Source organism: Pelobates fuscus, chromosome 7 (assembly GCF_036172605.1).
Source record: "Pelobates fuscus isolate aPelFus1 chromosome 7, aPelFus1.pri, whole genome shotgun sequence".
In the NCBI taxonomy this organism is placed as follows: domain Eukaryota; kingdom Metazoa; phylum Chordata; class Amphibia; order Anura; family Pelobatidae; genus Pelobates; species Pelobates fuscus.
Genome location: NC_086323.1, coordinates 77,658,153 through 77,676,410, shown reverse-complemented (window position 1 = coordinate 77,676,410; position 18,258 = coordinate 77,658,153). Strand labels below are relative to the sequence as shown.

The following is an 18,258-nucleotide window of genomic DNA, read 5'->3' as shown; positions in this document are numbered from 1 at the left end:
CAAAAATTAGTTGGGTAAAATCCTCTGATTTGCCATCTTCCTATCTTTACAGTAATATATACGCCCATAAAAAATATAAACTGTAGAAGAAATTCTTACGGTATGCCTGGTAGCAAGACACTCAAATAGTAAGAGGGTTAAATCATTTGTAATGTCACCCAACATCACTGTGGCATAATATGATCTCTCCATTTATATAGCTTTATCATAATCGTCAATTACAACTGCCATAATAGTGGACCTTACTAGATGGCTGGCTTGCACTGTATTTATAGTAATGAGCTGTAATTCCTGCTGAAATGTTATGTTGCTATACAAGCAACAAGAAAGAAAAAAAAACATAAAATAAAATTGTTAAGAAGCAAACCAAAGAGTGCTTGTAACCACACAATTTCAGGTGTCAATTTTCTACGGTATGTAAAACAGGACTTTGTCTAGCATTGTTTGTTACCTGGAATTATAATTGCAAACATTATATGCTGCAGGCAATCATTGTCAAATCTTCAAATAGTGTATAGGTGTATGTGGTCTATTATGCTTAGAGTGCATGACAATGACACTGAACTCAATCAAGAATGTCAAACACACGAGAGAAGAGTTTCTGAAACCACAAAAAGTGCCAAAACAGAAAGGAAATGTTTTATTTAAATATCTAAAATAAATTAGGTCCAGGCACTCAGAATTGCTGCATGGAGGCAGGTTTATTTGAACAAAAAGTGCAATGTTTCGGCCTACATAGAGATTGCAGTTTTTGTTCCAATAAACCTGCCTGCCTTCCTGCAGCAAACCCGAGTGCCTGGATCAAATTTATTTTATCTACTAAACTGGGTTTTGCCATGCCTGGCCCTGATAAGCACCTGGATTCCCAAGTGTAAGTGTGGTATACTCAGTTTGTGAATTAGTACAGTTATTCAAATATCTAACCAGTAAAAAGTTACTACGGGTAACTTTTGGTACTCGATTGGTTAAAGGAGCACTCCAAACATATGAAGCACTTCAGCTTCCTATATTAATTCCAGTTAATTAAAAAAAAGTGTTGATTTTTATGAGAAATCAGCACTTTTAGAATTTGATTATGAAACACCACCTCCCTATATGTCAGCCCACCAGGGAGCTTTGCTTCCTTCTTCCATTGATTCCAGAGATAAAATAATTGATTGTGCCTGCCTCTCCGCATTCCTCCGCAAACACCTTACCATCAGACCAGCATTCTTGCAAAAAGTGTGTACATGAGCTCCTATTTATGGAGTGGAGTTTTCCTTTAAAGTCAAATGGTTGCATACATCATGTCCATTTCAGCCCCATAGGAATTAATGAGTATGCATGCCATCAGTAGAATTTGCTCCTGAAAGACTAAGTATGGAAATCCCCGTTTACCTTGCATCAGCCAATCAGCAGAGATCTAAATATATCTGTTTAAATGGCAGACAAACTAAGACACCTGAAGTCATAAGTTTGGCTCAGAGGGTAAAAAAGTGACAAACTAGGAATAGGCCAATCCCTTGTTGATGGTCATTCACTCTTAAGCAACTCCAATCATGATCAACATGACTGGGTGTTATTTTACAAAATGACAGCTACACAGAACGCCAGATTGCCAACAACTGTATAAATGAAAAATTAACCTTTTTGATACCTCATTGCTGTTATGCTGGCTTTCATGCGCATTAAAGTTAGTCTGTGGCATCCACAACACCCATTATGCACCTGTACTCTAGGAATTGTGGAATGTTGTGCTGGTTATGTATGATGGGGCAGCTGCACACACAAACACTCCCATGAATGCAACAATGATATATTGGGTGGGGATGAGATACTCAGAAACTAAATGTATCTTCTAATCTATAGATTTTCTTCACAATTTTAGAAGTACAAAATACAGACTGAATATTTGTCTAAAGTTAAACTTGTTATCGAGATGATTTGTGAATAACAGTTTCACTTTAACAAAGACACCAAAATAGGGTTCAAATAAATAGGAATGTGTTCAGGTTCTGTATGGACTTTCTATATATGTCCAATTCCTTGATGTGGGCACAATAGCATAACACTACTCAGGATTTGCCTTTCACTATAAGACAATATCAAGGCCTCTGGATGTCAGAACTGCACAGACAGCTTTCTCACAAGCAACTCCATCGTGACTAGAGGTCATATGAGGACAAGAAACTAAAAATAATAAAATCCAACATGTGGATTAAACAGCTTTAGAATGATTTGTGTTTCTATTGGCAATTTCTCCCCATATTTAGTGGGCAGGTGCACAAATGGGTAATTCACTAAAACAAGAACTGTAAAATTTAGGCCAAAAAAAAAAAAAAAACCAGCTCAACTCAACTGGAAAAATGTTTCAGTTTGGTTATTTTGGACTACAATTTTCAATTCTCTTGTCAGTTATCCATAGTTTGGAAAATGAATGGCAGCTACCAGCTAATTAACTCATACCTCTGCATTGCCTGAAAAAAATGTAACGCCCTGTGTTATTTTATTTGATGGATATTTTGTAAATTAGGCATGCAATAGGAGTCTAGAAATCAGAGAGAGGGAAATATCTGCTTAAAATGGCATGGTCACTCCCCCCCTCACCTCCTGTAAATAGAGTATTTCATAAAGAAAATCTTTGGAAAATACTCATTAAAATCACTGAAATTTCAACCCAGTCAAGAGACATACTGTGACAAAGTAGGGACTACTTTTCTTAGTATTTTTCCTTTGCCTGACACTGGGTGGAATTACCGCCATCAAGAATTGTCAATCTCCCAGCTGTCACCAGTGATGGCTACAAGAAATTGGCTAAAAATATTGATGGTGTAGAAGGATCTCCCATAGACCTCAGCGCTGTACTCTCGCGCATGCACAAGAGTTCAGCAGTGATATCAGTAGCAAAAGAGGATAGCGGTGTCCGCAAGGCACAGGTAAGAAACTCACCTTTTCCTGCCTGGCTGCCTTTTGTGTAGGGAAAATACTAAAACCAAACAAGCCCCTGTCTCTGTATAGCTTTTGATCTTTTCAGTGAAATTCCAACACAGACAATCTAAGTATTTTATACAGATTCTATTTCTGGGGTGGTGGGGAGGGTGACATTAAGTGAATATTTATGTTTTTGTATGCCTTTGATATGTTAAATATCAGACACTACCAATTTCTGTAAAAATACACTTTAATATGCTTCTCTCTTTTTATTTCCTCAACAGAAAAGTATATAAACATGTGCATATGTGCCATTTAAGAATACAAGGGCAGGACAATAGATTTAAGACCTTTTAATTGAGTAGAGTGCAAGGTGATACGGGAGTTTGAATGTCAAGATCTGCAAAGCTGGTTTCTGATTTTTAATTTATTTTTTCTTAATTCCCTTGTTTCCTAAATTAAAAAATATCTGACATCCCAAAGAATGTCCTGCAAACAAGCTAGTGGTTAAAATGGATTAATAAAAGTGGCTAAAGAAGGTAAACTTAAATTGTACGTAGACCAATAACAGCCAGCTTGCAAACTTTATTTTCTAGGTGTTTATAAACTATATATTTAAAGGGCCAAGTTATTATACCTGGATATAAATGCAATAAGGCAGCAGACAAAAAAACTGCAAGCCGTTGAGTTCATGGATGGGAGTTGACTGTCCTTTTGTTGCAAATCACTAGCATTTGAAGAAACATGCAAGCTACTTAGCAGTTGAATTATATGCATAGATCCTATGAGTCAAGGAAGCTTAATATTTTTATATTACCAACAAACCTGACTGTTTGAAAAAAAGAAAAAAAAAAAAAAACTATTTAAAAAACAAACCTGTTCTTCCATACAAATTAAGAACGTATGCAAATGTTTGTTTCTTACAGTTTATCGGCCATCTGAGACTTACCTAAGGTCAGACAGCCCTTCCACTTCTCACATACCAGGAAAAGGCCCCAGTCAGGAACCTCTCATTCTTTTCTATAAGGACTGATATTCTGATATTATCCATTACAACACACTCCAGCAGGTGTTTAATGAATATGTAGTTCAGCCATCAGCTGCATGCATGAACAAGAGCACAGCACTAATGTGGACTCCTAGCAGATGAAGCACTAGGAGCTGAAGAGGATCCACCGGATGGTCATGTCAGCAGATCCAAGGGACGGATTCAGGAATATAAAACTTGTTTTCCCCTGAAATCCCAGGTCACTGCACAGCAAGCAGTGATGTCACTATCAGCAGTCTTTGCAAAATATGCAAAGACCCCAGAAGGGGACAGAGCCACTTTAAAGGAACACTCTTTTTACATGTTCTTTTTTGGTGGTATAGGAAGTTTTGGTTTACAACAGATTATTGTGAAGAAAATAGACTTTGAATTCGGGACTTTTGTAAGGCCATTCGTTATTTTTATGTTTTATCTGTTCGGTAGATTAAACTACCGAACACCGACCACCCTCCTGGCTCATTATCTACAAAGGGAACTGCCGATTGAGCGCTCTCTCTGGGTGGCCGCCATTCGTATAGCCGAACACCACGTGGCAGAGAAAACCGCGGCCATCTAGTTTGCACGAAAGGAGGCAGCAGGACTTGGTCATCAAGTGTCTGGAACTAAAATTGGACACTCGACTTCCCGAACACCGCTAAAAACATACGAACGCCTGCTTCCTTTCCACGAACAGCTAGCAGAGCGCCGTTCAGTAGTTTAGTTCCCACAAACAAGGGGAACAATCGATCCTATGAGCCAGGGGGCTCAGTTGTGCTTTTATTCGCTTATTTGACTTTTTCTAAATAGACCGACCGCACATACTGAATTCATGGAACTGTTTTGGGCAGGAGCCTCGTGTGCGGTCAGTAAAATATGACTTCCATACTTTTCGAAAACCCCTAAACCGATCTGGGTGATTTTTGAATATGTTGGTCACCCAGATCAGGGCTATCATGGGATGTCATTTATGGATACCATATGTTTTAGGGTATGTTCCAAGTTTTGGGGAAAATGTTTTTTTTCTGCCTGGAGATAATTGGGTTATCCTTTAGCTTACCTAATTCTCTCACAGGCAGAAAGGAGGGGATTGTATGCTTGCAGTGGGTGTGTTTCACTTTGTCCATGTAATTCTATTGGTTGTAACTTTTGTGTCCCGATGCCCAACAAGGTCCGGTTCTTGAGGAATAGACGAACAAGGTACCATAACTACCAGCGTTCGTAACAATTACAAGCTAGTGTCTGCAGCTATTCCAAACTCTCCCCTTCTTCCCCAGCAGATTTCAGTGTCGATCAGCTCTGAAAAGTCTTTGCAAGGCATGTACATTGAGCAATTGTCTGGCTCATGAGTTTAGCTACACAGAGCTGAACTACTAGAATGTATCAGGACCAGATGTCTGATAGTCTGGGAGGTGTAAGAAGGTCCATTTATAAAAGTGCTAATTACTATTAATTTAATAATTATATATAATTAATAGTAATTAGCACTTTTATAAATATATATATAATTGAGAGGGAGGAGACACTTTAGCGCCTTATAATTAGTTGTGTTCATGTGACAAAGTACAATTTCTCTTAACTGCCACATATACAAACGCCAATACGAAATTCTCACAGGGTTTTGCACACAGTGGGATACAAGACATTTCCAATATTTAACAAACCATAGTATATAACGTATCTGTTACATCGAAGCTAGCACATGTAGCTCAAGAAAATTACCAAAATCCAATAATAAGTAGTGTATGCTAGGCTCTATAACTCCATACTTTTACCAGAAATGTAATGTATCCGATAATCAAGACATGCCTTAAAGCTTGATTCATTATTTGCGACAGAGTAAGATGTTTATCCTACTGAAGTACTGTATGACTGCACTAACCTCTTATGGAGCAAGAAGATTAGATCATTACAGCAACATATAAAGTCCTATGGCAGCATGGAATGTACTGCTAGTTAAACAACAGGCAGCTCCATACAACACGGTGTTCACCTAACTTGTGGCATTCCACTTCGGAACCTTTAAAGAATTTGGGTTTCATATAGAAGGTTGCAAATTATAGTGAATTGAAAACTGAATTGCAAAATTTAGTCCAAAATAGAAGATTTAGAAATATTCTACAACTAAAAACTACAGTTGCAGGTGAGTTTGAATTTTGCAATCTATTTTTCCATTCAGAGTTTGGAGAATAGAAACAACAAGATTGTTTACAAATAATTTTACTGTATCAAGTCCTCAAGGGATTAATACAGGAGGTAAAACTAAAACCATAAACAGCTTTAACATAGTTTTTACACACAGTGGCCACATCTAAGCTGGGCCACTTGTGCAATGTAAACCTTGTACTGCTCTGTGGATTATGTTGGTGATACACAAGCAAACAATATGACAAATACTTCCCATGACATAGTATCTCACGCACAGCACAGAAACAGGTTAACAATATACGCTTAACAAGATCTCAACTTGGACCTGAAGTGACAGAACTCAGCTGGCTGGCTGAGCATTGTGGGAAGTGTAGTCCAAATGTCTGAAAGCCCTGCTCTGGAGCCTGTGTACCATCGTTAAGTTGCTGTCAGCCCCCTGTCCTGGTTTGAAGTAATTATGAACTAATAGCACAGAGCTGGAAATGCTATAAACAGCTCAGTGGGTGAGGAGTTAACTAAAATAAATAGAAAGTGACAAGCAGTGTTAATAGCACGGTTAACCCGTTAGATACTCTCAGAGAGGAAGTTAGAGGCCATGAGAAGTTTCTCACCCCGAGGCCAGTCCTGCCCGCCGCTCACTGTAGGTGCCCACCCCGGACAGGTAGACTCAGGACAGCGCAAAGAGCTCCGAGCCGCAGACCTCCTCACAGCGGAGTGCGGCCTCCTACTGACTGCCAGGACATCCCGGCATACACCGCGACAGACAGGAGGCGGGGGAGCAAAGGGCGACGGGACAAGAAGCTCAAACTAGAGAGAGAGGCAGCGAAGTGACGTCCCCGCGAGGGGGCGGAGCCGGAGTCCGAGAAATGTCGCGCCTGGCGTAAAGATGGTGGGCGTGTCCCGGGTTGAGGGATCGAAGCAGTCACGTGAGGGCACGGCAATCTAAACTTGGGATTGGTCGGAGGTGAGCTGTGTGGGAGGGGTGTTAAGACTCTCTGGTGGGATGGTGCGTAGCGCTCTTTGAGTCATATAGTAAGTAGGCGCTCAATCTGGCAAGCATTGTACGCAGGGGAAGTGGGCTGCTGTATCGATTGGTGATGGTAGAGATGGGTAGGGGAAGCAAAAGTGGAAAGAAAAAGAAAAGGAGCAACAACAGAGACTGCGGGTGATGCACTATATATACACAAATAAAGTCATGGGAGAATTAAAGGGACACTCCAAGTACCATAACCACTACCGTTTACTGGTGCCTCCATTGGAAGGAGTCAAACTATAAGTGAACTGTTAACTTATGACCTGGGGTAAGAGGATCCAGCGGATGTCCACAGACGCAAGGGACAGCCACAGTCGTGTTGGCGGACGCGAGGGACAGCTGATGGTCATGTTGGCGGACACGAGGGACCACCGACAGTTATGGTGGCGGACGCGAGGGACAGCCGACGGTCATGTTGGCGGACGCGAGGGACAGCCGACGGTCATGTTGGCGCACGCGAGGGACAGCCGACGGTCATGTTGGCGCACGCGAGGGACAGCCGACGGTCATGTTGGTGGACGCGAGGGACAGCCGACGGTAATGTTGGCGGACGCGAGGGACAGCCGATGGTCATGTTGGTGGACGCGAGGGACAGCCGAGGTCATGTTTCAGCCGACGGTCATGTTGACGGACGTGAGGGACAGCCGATGGTCATGTAGGCTGACGCGAGGGACAGCCGACGGTCATGTTGGCGGACGTGAGGGACAGCCGATGGTCATGTAGGCTGACGCGAGGGACAGCCGACGGTCATGTTGGCGGACGCGAGGGACAGCCGATGGTCATGTTGGCGGACGCGAGGGACAGCCGACGGTCATGTTGGCGGACGCGAGGGACAGCCGACGGTCATGTTGGCGGACGCGAGGGACAGCCGACGGTAATGTTGGCGGATGCGAGGGACAGCCGACGGTCATGTAGGCTGACGCGAGGGACAGCCGACAGTTATGGTGGCGGACGCGAGGGACAAAATGGATACAGTGTCATGGAACTGAACACAGTTCAAAAAACAGACATGGTTATTCACTAAAGTGAGAATTCAAAGTAAAATGCAAATTTAAAGCCAGATAAATGTTTCTGTTACAGTTATTTGACTTTAAATTTGAAATCCAGTCCAATTATCACTGTATTAAATAGCCTTGACGGTGTCATGCATCTGAATACAGAGGAAAAAGAGACAACTAAATGCACATATTAAAAAGCAAACTACATTGGTTAAAAAGTCACAACTAGGGCACATCATAACGAAAATGGTACACCTGTAAAGAGAGCCACAGAATGGACAGTTGTTATAAAATGTACACCAGGCAAAAAGAGACACTATGTGAATACATCATAAAGGCAGCTGTACTCGGGGGGGAGATGAAAGGCTGTGACATGGACACATAAAGAAAACAAGCCAAATAAAAAGGCCAATTTCATGGGAGGGTTACGTAAATTGCATTGAGGACGTCCAACGTCGTTTAGGCGACCAAAAGTGGCCTATCAACCCGGAAGTCCCTCTAGTGGACAGCCACTAGAAAAGGAGTTAACCCGAGCAGGTAATTATTGCAGTTTATAGAAACTGCAATAATTACATGCTCAGGGTTAAGGGTGATGGGAATTTGCACCCAGACCACCTCAATGAGCTGAAGTGATATGGGTGCCTAGTGTCCACTTAAGGCATAAATCAAAGCAATGAAAAATCTTCTCTTTTTAAGAGACTAACTAAACAGAGGTATTTCCTTTCTAACAGTACTGGCCAGTTAAGCTGGTTCCCAGTCACAAAACAATAATTAAACAAGACAAAGTTTTTATTACCACTCAAGATGAGCTTCATACTCATGAGTCTTTGATCAGTAGCTTAGTGAGAAAATCTAAGCAAACTAAATAAGACGGGATAGTGTTAATGAAGTAACAGCTTAAGCTGCTACTAGTATTAATTGTAGAAGCAGGGAAAAGTGCCCTTTCCATACACTGGCTTATGTGCCTGCTCTTAATTAACCTACCCCAGTGACCTTATCACACGGGTTAACACCAACTATACCCCTGACAATGCATTTTGCAACGTTGTGAATGATTTAGCTAATTTTATTTATGGATCTGTCCAAAGTGGAAGTGGAACTTGGACCAATCAGGTGTGAAAGTTGTGCATGAGTAGTGTAGGATCGAACAGATGATATCTGGCCTCTGGTTAAACAGGAACATGTGTTAAATATTTTCCATCTGCTTTATTACTGAGCCATATAGTTAGTATACCATGAGATTGAGTTATTGAGCCTCTTCTCCCTCTGTGCAACCACACTATCTAACTTCGTCTCTGCACATGGTTACAGTGCCCCTTCCTTTGCAGGTGATATCCAATTTTCTTTTCCAAGACATTGTCTGCTAGATGTCGTCACATTTTCTTTAAATCAACCCAGCCAAAACAGAAGTAGTTTTCTCTAACTCACCAACCACGTCTCATTATTATTGCTCTCCTTCTAAGCATCTCACCTTTACCGGCAATTTGCAACTTAAAGGCCACCTTTGACTTCTCACTACTCATTGACAAACATATATCTACTGTTTCATCAACTACATTTATCCAGAAAGTATCACTGATTCTAACATTCTCCTCTGGAAAAATTTCTTCTCTAGTCCCTTATTGTTGCCAGGCTTGTTTACTGTAACTCACTTCTACTTGGCTTTCCACAACACTTTATCATTCCTCTTCAATAAATCCAAATGATGCTGGCTGTATATTCCTTTATATACCCCATTCTGCTCATGTCAAACACATACAAAAATGGAACTGACTTCCAATAGGCCAGCAGTCCATAAAATGCCATATATCTTAAAAGAACAATTTCTCTTTTAAACTGGTACAGTCACCTTCATAATTGACAAATTCCCCCTGACGGTGACATTGCTACTGGGGGTCTGATGGCCGGGAGCAGGGAAAGGTAAGATTTATTTAACGTGTTCCTCGCGGACGTCGCAATCTTCTTCCAGCTGGTCCCTTTTGAGCCAGGAGCAGACTTCACTCTCTTGTACTCACCCTGCTTTGCCTCGGTATATCTTTTGACTGGACCAGAAATACGATTTTATCTTTATTTTTTTTTATTTTTTTGCAAGGGTAGGCGTCTTTGCCGCTTTAATATTATATGTATTAAGGCACTAATGATAAAAAATATATCATGTAAATCAGAATATAAACACGTTATTAAACAGTATAAAACTTGCATTTAGGGAACAGTCCTTCTAAAAGAATAATGATTCTCCAGATTTAATTGTGACCTTCGAGATTAATTGGATAGTGTTTAGTCTACGATTAGAAGTCAAAAGTGCAGAGAATGGGACATGTCAGAGATGTGTGGATATCCACTTTCAGCATGAGACACTGCAGGATTTAAATACTACAGTCAAATACCATTTGTACACAACATAATATTTATAGAACTCAGACAGTATGCTCTGTGCCAGGTCACATATTTCAAGGGCTCATACAAGCACGTCATTACCCAGACAGGAATAGTAAATAAAGATTAAAGACATCATTGGGTATTCTGAGAGCGTCACTTCATACTCCAATCATTGCACTGAGACCAATTGCTTTAAAAGCTATATGCTATGCATGCATTATTTATTTACGTTAGCAACTTAAAGGACTACTCTAACCCCTTGTTATTGTCAAGATATTTTATTTTAAAATGCCTTTTTGGGCACTAATAGTGTGTCCACTCACCTGTTTTTAAGTAAAATGTAACTAAGACTTACGTGACACAATATCCATCCTTTCTTCTCCGTGGTCCGATCATAAGCATTTGATTGGACCAATCTCCAATCTCTGAGCGTATGCGTGCACCCTGAGTAGGAGGGCATGGGGGGGGGGATATTTGGATTAATAAAAAAATACTTAACTGTAAATGCAGGAGCGCAGGGTAGGAAGCAGATATCTAGGTTTCCCATTGCAAGTGAGTTGCCATACACAGATTTAACATTATTAAGCCTGGAACAGAGTTTCAGGATGCCTAAAATATGTACTTTTTGATTAGATGAAGTTGTTATGGTGACCGGAGTGTATCTTTAACCCTGCCTCATCTGCCCCACCATCTCCGTTCTAGAATAGAACCTTCCTGCTGGTTACTGTAGCTGGTACATATCACTTATTCTGTCCCTGTAGTAATATTCCAGTAACACAATTGTTTGGGTACTCAGGAAGTTGTATTTTCATTAACAATTTGCTTAAATAACATGTTGACTCTCCTTCAGAATCTCCTTCTCTTCCCATAAAACCCTTTGACACTCCGCAATCCATCTAAACTAAAAGGAGTGTGCCAGTGACTGTCTACACCACACTGCAGTTGTAGATTGATTGAGATCTACGTGTCGGCTACTACTGATCTACAGAATATTAATATATTATACTCAGCAAAATGTACACCATTTCCTTTGTGTGACTCCCCATTGCGTCTTTGTCATTTGCCCTGTTGTACCTGTTTTTATCTAAGGCTGGTTCTCTCTTAATATCTATTCCACCATTATGTCCTACTTTTCTATTTTTGTATTTGATTGATTTCTATGTTTAGAATGCTATGTTTTGTCATCCCTTTTTTTACCCTGACCTGAACATAGTGATCTCATTGATCCAGTATCCACATGTGGTTATTGATTTGTATTGTTTGCAATTCTTCCCTTCGTGCCCAGGAATGCTGTCCCACCTGGATCATAGTTTTCAGTTTTATATGGACTTTGATCTTGTCTTACTGTTGCGCTGTTTACCTGGTTTCCCTTGAATATTTCTTCCTGCTGGACTCATTGGAATGCTTTGTTGATGAGCTCCAATATCACCTCCCAAAGCTTCACTGACATGCTCCCTGTGACCATCTGTTATTGTTCCTAGCGTTAACAACTTCTCTTGTATTCAGAGTACATCAGCACATTGATTTAACCCATAGAGGATCATAGCAAAGCCTGGAAATGTACATTCACCATTACCACAACATGCCTCTAATATTATGTTTATTGTTTTTAATTTTGTTGTTGGCTGTGAGCGGTGGGTGGGGGACCAAATGTCTTCCCCCCCCTGGCCCCCACCCCTGAGCGGCGGGTGGGGGCCCTAAATTGGAATAAGGTGGGGGGACCTAATGTCCTCCTCCCTGGCCCCACCCCTCAGCAGTGGGTGGGGGCCCTAAATACTAATAAGGGGGGTACCTAATGTCCTTCCCCCTGGCCCCCACCCTGAGCGGCGGGTGGGGACCCTAAACTGGAATGGGGGGGACCTAATGTCCTCCCCCCTGGCCCCCACCCCTGAGCGGCGGGTGGGGGCCCTAAATACTTAAAAGGGGGGGAAACCTAAGGGCCTCCCCCTTGGGCCCCACCCCTGAGCGGTGGGTGGGGGCCCTAAATACTAATAAGGGGGGGACCTGATGTCCTCCTCCCTGGCCCCCACCCCTGAGCGGAGGTTGGGGGCCCTAAATGCCAATAGGGGGGACCTATTGTCCTCACCCACCACCCCCACCCCTGAGCGGCGGGTGGGGGCCCTAAAAAAAATGTCCCCACCCAGGTGACTAGGAGTCCCCAAACCTCTAGTCACCCCCTCCCCCCCCCAAAAAAATTATCCCCCTACCTACCCCCCTCACCCTAAAAATATTGAAAAATATTTAACTAAGAACATGTAAAAAAAACCAAAAACTTACTGTAACGGACCTTTTCAGCAGACAAGGGGTTAAAATCCGTTTAGGCGATATGCCCCTTTCTGAGAGACAGGCGCAGCTACTGCAGAACACCAAACTCCCGAACTGAATACAGAATAGCACTCCAAACTGGAACCTCACGAATAGCTGCTAGCAGACGAACAGGAAAAGCATACATCAGCTTACACTCCTAGCAATCAGTCTCCAACAGCATACAGTGAATCCCCCCCCAAGAACGAGACAAGGCTCCGTGTTGAGGGTCAAGCAGTGGTCTGAGGTGCTGGCACACCCAGCCTGGTTTTTATTACAGTTGTGCACATACAGGACACACCCAGGGGGAGGCATAAAATAACCAATCAAGTAACAGTACAACCCACACATCCCCTCCCCTCAGATAAACAGTTAACATAATTATTACATACAGTAAAAATACAGTTTCCACACATACTCTGTAACTTTAAAACCATACATCACATTCACATAAAAATACATATCCACAATCAATCCATTCAGGGGAACAACATATTAAAAATTGGCATAAATCAGACCAGGGGTTCAAAAGTTAGTAAAAGTATTGTTTGGGCCCTGGCTGGCAGCATGGCAAAATCTGGCTCACACAGGTTTTACAGAGGCCTCTATCCTGGAGACAATGGGGGGAAGTAATCCAATTATCCAGGGATAGAGGCAGACTCCATTGAGCACATGGTTACACAAAGACAGTAAAACACATTAAAATACATAAAGTTACTTTTTATACATAACACACAGACACGCACAAAACTACCGAATAGCGCGCAGATCCTATTCACACAGTTCAATTGCCATGGAGCTAAAGTCTTTCCCATAGTCTTTCATTATATGAATAGGCTCCATGGCATAGCTATCTGGGGGTATCACCGCTCACACAGGGCAAGTACCGAATGGCCCCACTGTGTTTAAAGGGCCAGAATGAGTGACATGCACTCTGTTAGGGCCGAATACGTTTTTTAAAAGGGCCCAGTCTCCCAGGGACCATAATCACATGGCAAGAGGCTGGCAAGCAGTCCTCTCCAGGCCCAAGTGGCGAAGGGCACTTCGTCACACTTACCATTCGATGTTTTCTTTCTTCTAAAATCTTCTTTTTTCAGCCCCAAAAAAGGCCAAATAAAAATAATAACCGACGCAATAAAAAACAAAAAAAAAAAACAGTGCTAAAAAAAAAATCTATCTTCACCCATGGAGGGCTCCGCGCAGACTGAGCTCTGCAGGGCGGAGGAAGGCTTATAAAGCCTTGCCCCGCCCTGACATTAGGCTCAGAGCACTATGATTGGTGGGTTTAAGCCATCCAATCAGAGTGCTCTGACAGGTAAATGAAGAGACTGACAGGTAAGTCTCTACATTTTGAGATCTTGTTGGTGTTTCCACCTTCCAAGCCTCTAGCCTGAGTGCAGCGCTATACAGATCTTAGAAGTAGGTGTATACAACTCACCCCTCTCTATTTTCTTGTTTAAGGGGTATACATAAAAAACAAAAGAATATACAGAATAATTGTGCAGTATTGTATATAATCAGTGGTTAAGTATTTTTGTGAGATTAAAATTACTCACATTTTTTTAGAGCCTTTAGAGATTTTAGGCTCTAAACTTCCAGGCTTCCGTGTCTTTAAGGTAGACAACTTTAACCCCTTTTGTTCTTTTAAACTTCTTGCCTCTATTTTTCTCCACAATATGGGTATAAGAAGACAGAAATAGGAACTGGGTGTAGTATTTTCAAACCTTCTTAAGTGAATATATAAATGTTTGAAATGGTGCTCACCTTTTCTAGAGCCTTTAGTCACTGGCTCTGAGTTTGCAGGCTTAGTGTCAAATTGGGGTGACACTTCCCCTTACCGGAAAAAGTGCAGGATTCAATAGTTAAAAAGTATCTAGATTTATTCCTTACTACATTAAAATTCAATAATAGTATACACAAAAGACTAGAAAATAAAAAATCAATATATATAAAACAATGAGTCAATACTCTGAGTAGTCTGTGAATCCTCTTGCCAAGACGCGTTTCGCTCGAAATAGCTTCCTTAGTTGGCTGTGGTGTTGTTCTGCTCGTTCCGGTTTTTGTTTGGTTGAAAAGCCCGCCTATAATTCAATTAACCAATCCGTATGGGTTTGCTTCGTAACGTCATTTCCGGTCTGGGAGGTTGCGGTACGTCACTTCCGTTCCGGACCGGCACTTTGGGACTTCAGATCCCATGATGCTTTATGTGCGTTTGTGTAATTTCCGGTATGAACCGTCGGCGTAAGAAGCATACCTTCGATCAATTCGCTCAAAATGTAAATATATCCACCAACCAGACCTCAAGCTATCTGTTTTTCCTGGTGTTTGTTGTCTTAAGGTGGGATATTGGGAGTACCCACAGAGTGCCTGTATCAGCTAAGAACTACACTGTATTAATTATAATAGGGGCCTACTATAACCACACCGTTTTGTGTCCATATTTCTTTTTGTATTTACTCCCCTTTGGTGTGAGGGCAGCTGAGAATATGTATCTTTTTGAAAAAAGAAAAAAATATTGCAATAACATTGATGCTATGTTCGACACTTCTTCCATGAACCAGAACCCAGAGAGTAGATCAAGTAACTATGATCTACAAGAATGCCAAATTAAACTCACAAAATCAATGAGTAAAGAAGTACGCATAATTTGGGAAATAGCAACACTTGAAAAATATATGAGAGAAAAAATCACCCCAAGGGGCTTAAGATATAACAAATACCCCACTTTTGATAAAGGGGAAGAGGAATTCATGGAAGAATGGCAAGAAATGCTAGAGTCCTTCTCATTTACAACTATGGAAATTATTATTAAAAGAAGGAAACTAACATTATTAAGATTAGATAAAGAAATTAATGAAACACACAATGGTTTATTGAATCACACATCCCCTGAGGAGTATGAAACAATAACCAAAAACATACAAAAACAAATTGAAAAAATTGAAACAGAAACCATAGAGACAAAAAAAAGGAAATATAAACGAGATAGATATGATTACGATAACAATCAAGTAAAAACATACACCACTAAAATTAATTACTCTGATATACAATATCAAAGATACCCTAGGCAAAATCAAATCTCTAGAAATATATGAAGCTATGCCGAGGTAGTTAGGAAGGAGAACCCACAAAGAGGGGACAGAACACCGTTTAAACGAGCCTCTTCAAGAGAAAGACATTTTTCTAATAGGAGAACATCACATATCAGACATCTAATAAATGACCCTAGACCTGCAAGACCTACTCAATTAATAAGAGAGGAGGAAAATAAAAGAGGAAGAAGGAGGAGTGAAAGATCACCCATAATCACAAGAAACAGGAAAGAACCCCCCCCCCAAAAAATATACCACAACATATAATAGATTTAATATTTTATCATGCACCCAAAGAGGAGATGATTTTTTTCAGGAAGGCCGACAGAAAGGCAAATACAAAAATACCCAATGTCCTCAAGATACTACTCCACCCCACAGGTCCCCATACAAACGACAACGGAATCTAAGAGGAGAGGAACTAGAGGAGGAAAGAGACTAAATAGAATAAGAAATATATCCCAACCTAAATCAATGATTTTTAATCTGACCACAAAGAATCTTACTCCTGCTCAACATAAAGTACTAAATAAGGTTTTAAAATTTGTCCCAACAAAGCCACTAGACAAATGTGATTTATTTATAGATCTAAACAAATTTAAAAGACAACTATGTTTTAAAAAAATGCTTCATGCGAGTGGATAGACATCTAGAACAAGGAACAACAGAACAATATGTTCATACTAACCTTAAAGAAAAATCAACATTCTTCCCTCAAAATTTTATATCTAAAGAAATCACTACATTTGAACAATCCGTTATGAAGGACATAAACAATATTAAACCCATAAACAAAAAACAGATGAATCTTAGTAAAGAGGAATGGGCAGCACTAAAGACATTACAAAAAAACAAAGAAATAGTAATCAAACCTGCCGATAAAGGGGGAGGGATTGTAATCATGGAAACACTAAAATACATACAGGAAGGTAAAAGATTGGTAGAGGACCCATATACATATCAAAAATTAAAAGGTGACCCTACAAATAATATAAAACAAAGATTTAAAACCCTGATAGATAAAGGAAAAGAAGATATTCTAAACGAAAACGAACATAAATATCTAAACATAAATATACCCAAAATACCCGTTCTGTACCACCTCCCTAAAATACATAAAGATTTGATTAATCCACCAGGTAGACCTATAGTCTCAGGCATAGGGTCGGTATCCAGCAGACTGTCGGAATACCTGGATAAATGTTTACAGCAATTGTCCAAAAAACGAATAGCTATTTAAAAGACACACTGAACATCATACAAACATTGCAAGAAATAAAATGGGAATCAAACTTATTTTTGGTAACTGCCGATGTCGGCTCTTTATACACTATTATTGCCCATAAAAAAGGTATAGAGACAGTAAAATTATTTTTAAATGAAAGTGGTATATACCCTGCGAAACAAATTAATTTTATCTTAGAAGGAATAGAACTGATTCTATCAAATAACTACTTCTGGAATATTACGGCTAAGATGGGGGGCGGGGCCAGGACCTGAAACGGAGCGGACGCCATTCTCGCGGGCTCCCACCTTGTAACCCAAAATCCGCCGAAATCTTGGAACCCGACGGCCATCCGAACCAGAGCACGTCGGAACAGAGTCCAGGCCCACATACCGAACCGGCAGATGCCTTTCCGGTACACGCCGAAGTCCGGGAGTGCAAAACGCAGGCCTAAGGCCTACCACGCGCCAAGCCTGCACGGCCTCGAGCAGCTACTCAGCGGGACATACCTGCAGGGTGATTCCGATCCGGAAAGTGACTTCGAGCCATACAGGCCGGAAACCCCCGAACCCATGGGGAAACGCTCGCAGAAGGCACACATGGGCCCAGGTATGACACAGGACATCGGAACCTTGCTCCAGAGGCCAGCACTGCCCACAGCCGCCACCACGATCCACACTCCCTCCACCTCACCGGCCCACTCCTCAACCCAAACTGACACAGCACTCACTATGCCGGCAAAGACCGCAACAATGGGAGACTCTGATTTTGCCACTAAACAGGACCTACAAAACTGGGTCAAGGACATACAAAAAACGCTAGCTGTTGACGTGGGACGCCTGAAATCCGACATGCACAATGTCAAGGAGCGCGTCCAAACCACGGAGCAAGACATCACGCACCTCAAAGCCGGCATGGCGACCATTCAGGATGCCGTGCATCAACTGCAAACCTCACAACACAGCTTGACGCTACAAATGTCCGCCCTGGAAGACAGAGCCAGGCGAAATCACGTAAAAATTAGGGGTATACCTACAGAAATCCAGGCCGCCGAACTGCCGCACTACGTCCGTAGACTCTTAACCACCATCCTGCCACCGGCAGTTAATCGTACATTCGGGCTAGACGGCGTATACAGGCTC

The 18,258-nt window shown here is 41.5% G+C and overlaps 1 protein-coding gene across 2 annotated transcripts in view; it reads right to left on the bottom strand.

The window, feature by feature from the left end:
* NEK7 (NIMA related kinase 7) overlaps window positions 1–6,902 on the bottom strand; it is a 71,409-nt gene extending 64,507 nt beyond the window's left edge. Inside the window, exon 1 of one of the 2 annotated variants that reach the window (XM_063426106.1) lies at window positions 6,694–6,902. The gene's annotated coding sequence lies outside the window, so the exon portion shown is untranslated. The remainder of the gene's footprint in view (window positions 1–6,693) is intronic. The other variant, XM_063426105.1, reaches the window with a different exon arrangement.
* Between the last annotated feature and the right edge of the window lie 11,356 nt (window positions 6,903–18,258).